Raw genomic sequence first — 3,381 nt, forward strand, 5'->3', positions numbered from 1 at the left:
AGAGCTTGCGTGCCCTCTCCCACGTCTCTCCGGAGATCTCCGCGCCTGTAGCAGAGAGCTTCTGCAGCTGCTCTCGCGAGGCAACAAACAGGACGGCCACGATCAGAGGAACCATCGTGTACTTGTCCTGCAGCGCGTCCAGCAGCGCCTCGTCGAGCGGCCTGTCGGGCTTGAGCGAGGCGAAGAGGCCGTCTGACGAGTCGGCAAAGAGGTCCTCCGCGAACTGCTCGGGCGCGGAGTTCTGCAGCCCCGATGCGAGCGAGGAGATCGGGGACCCCGAGGAGGACGCGCTCGAGGTCGGCAAGTCGATGCCGAAGCCGTTGCGCTTGGAGCGCAGGCGAGTCAGCCAGCGCGCATAGTGTGCCGAGGCTGGGACGAGGAACAGGTAGGTGAAGCCCAGCGTGAAGAGAAAGGCGGCGAGGAGCGAGGTGGTGGCCGGCACGACATACGCCTTCAGCCGTAACCCCAGGTACGCGCCGCCGACGGCACCGACCAAGAGAAGCTCGAATAGGAACAGGCGGACGACTGTGAAGACGTAAAAGGCGGCGAGAGAGCCGACGCACAGGCCGAGGAGAAGGAATGTCGTCCACGGCTTCTGGGACGCGCGGAGGCCGAGCGCCACACCCACGGCTAGCGGCGGTAGCGACCGGGCGGTGCAGGAGAGCGTGGCGTCCATCGCCTCTAGGATCCCGGAAATGGCCGCCGAGGAGACGGCGCTCCCACAAAGCAAGCAGAGCGCAAAGAGGATCGTCGCATTCTTCCGCGAGCTCTGGTCGTCGCTGTGGGTCAGGAGGAGGACGCCGAGCAGCATCATCAACGCGTTGAAGAAGGGCCCGCAGGCCGAGCGCTCAATCTCGACGACGTGATCAAGGCCGCTCGACGCCAAGCTCCACGGAAGGAGCGCGCGCGCCAGGCACTCGTCGGGCATTGCTTCGGTGGAGGCGACGGAAGCCAGCAAGGCGCTTCGAGGAGGACCTCTCTTGACACGGGGAAAAGAATTCCATCAGGTCATTATGTGAGGGATTGTCCGCGCGCAACACTAGGTCGACAGTTACCTCACACCCTTGTGACAGAAATCCTCTCTGTGCTTACGATGGCCTCCCGCATCGGCGCCCGCGTCGCGGGCCTCTCGCCAGAGCAGCTGTGCGCCATCATCGAGGCGCAGGCGGGTGCGAGCGACGCCGCGCTGCGCGTGGCGGAGGAGCACGCTGCACGGCTCGTGGAGCAGCCCGAGTGGGTGCTCTCCGAGGTCCTCCTCTCGCCGGACCTCGCCCCGCACATCCTCGCCCAGCTGCCGTCCACGGAGCACGCCGTCAAGGGGACGTGCCGCCCGTGGCGCCGCGGCTGGAAGGAGACGCTGAAGAAGCGCGAAAGGCCGCGCCTGCTCGTGATCGGCGGCGAAGACAGCGATGGCGAGTTCGTCAGCTCGCTGGAGCGGTTCGACCCGTCCACGAATGCGTGGGAGGAAGAGGCTGTGGCGCCGATGCTGACGGCACGAAGCTATGTCGGCACGGCGGTGCTCGATGGCAAGCTCTACGCGGCGGGCGGCCAGGATTTGGTGGCCGACGACACAACTTCCTTGGTGGAGCGGTACGACCTTGCTACGAAAGCGTGGGAGGCGGCGGCGCCGATGGCAGAGGCGCGGAACTACCACGCCGTGGCGGTGCTCGAGGGCAAGCTGTACGCTGTGGGTGGGCACAACAACGTGGCCATCAACGTCGGCGCCTCCCTCAGCTCAGTCGAGCGGTACGACCCGGCGACGAACGCGTGGGAGGCGGTGGCGCCGATGGCGACGGCGCGGCTTAATCACGCCACGGCGGTGCTGGATGGCAAGCTGTACGCCGTGGGAGGATACAATGGCGACGACGACTACTACCTCAGCTCAGTCGAGCGGTATGATCCGGGGTTGGGTGCGTGGGAGGCGGTGGCGCCGATGGCGGAGGCGCGGCAGTCTGGCGTGGCGGTGCTCGACGGCAAGCTGTACGTGGTGGGCGGGTACGACGGCGGCCACCTCCGCTCGGTGGAGCGGTACGACCCGGGGTCGGATGCGTGGGAGGCTGTGGCGCCGCTGACGCTGGCTCGCTTCGGGGCCGGGGTGGCGGCGCTGGAAGGCAAGCTGTACGCTGTGGGCGGCAGAACCTCAGAGGAGGACGACGAGACTGAGGTTGACAGTCACTCGGTGGAGCGGTTCGACCCGGCCTCGAATGCCTGGGAGGAGGTCGCGCCGATGGCGACGGCGCGGGCCTTTTCTTTCGCGCTCCTGATGTAGAGAGGGGCATTAGGTGATCTGAGCTGTGAGCGGTGAAGGGCCGCGCTTTTTCCTTTTAGGACCCGGACGAGGGCGAGTGGTGCGGGGATGTTTTATTTTTGTCGAGCTGCGAGGCTCGCCCCGACAGTGACGGTGCCAGAAGCGCTCGTCGGTGTCACGGTCGGAACCTCGCGGGACGGAGACTCAGAGCCAGCACATACTGTGTGAAGGTGCGCTCGAAACGAGGGAGGACGAGCTGAGCAACGACATGTACTTTTTCTCGTGGCGGAGAATGATGTCGGTGTGGCTGTGGTGTGGGAATCAGACGCGACGGTACCGGGGTACGGCGGTTAGGGAGCCGGAGCGCGGAGGTCCCTACTGGCGCAACCAAAGCTCACGGCCCATGGCGCCCAGTGTGACCTTGTTTCCTTCCACCCGCTCTAAAGAAAAGTAGGGGAGGTCGTCAGTACTGCTACGCATATGTAATCGCCCAGAATGCACAGATCGGCCATGTTATGTAAATACGCGCCCGCGATCCATAGTGCGTCGGCCAGACGTCGCGTATTTCGGTGTCGTGTCCGAGCCAAGTGGCGCCTGAGGGAGCTACAAATGTCTTGCGTATTACGAATCTGTCTTCTGCATCCACCTTCGGCCGATCGGGGTGTGCCTCTCAAGGCGCGCTACGCCCCACGTACTACGCACACGCATTCCGGATCGAGTGAGAAGTGGTGGCCGACGGGGGTTACGCCTCACGCATTACGCATACGTTTTACGCATTCGCACGCCCAAGGTGTCGGAGAGGGCCTACGCACCACGTACTACGCACACGCATTCCGGATTCGAGTGAGAAGTGGTGGCTGACGGGGGTTACGCCTCACGTATTACGCATACGTTTTACGCATTCGCACGCCCAAGGTGTCGGAGAGGGCCTACGCACCACGTACTACGCACACGCATTCCGGATTCGAGTGAGAAGTGGTGGCCGACGGGGGTTACGCCTCACGTATTACGCATACGTTTTACGCATTCGCACGCCCAAGCTGTCGGAGAAGGGCCTACGCACCACGTACTACGCACACGCATTCCGGATTCGAGTGAGAAGTGGTGGCTGACGGGGGTTACGCCTCACGTAT

This window comes from Emiliania huxleyi (genome assembly GCF_000372725.1).
Source record: "Emiliania huxleyi CCMP1516 chromosome Unknown EMIHUscaffold_134, whole genome shotgun sequence".
Taxonomy (NCBI): domain Eukaryota; phylum Haptophyta; order Isochrysidales; family Noelaerhabdaceae; genus Emiliania; species Emiliania huxleyi.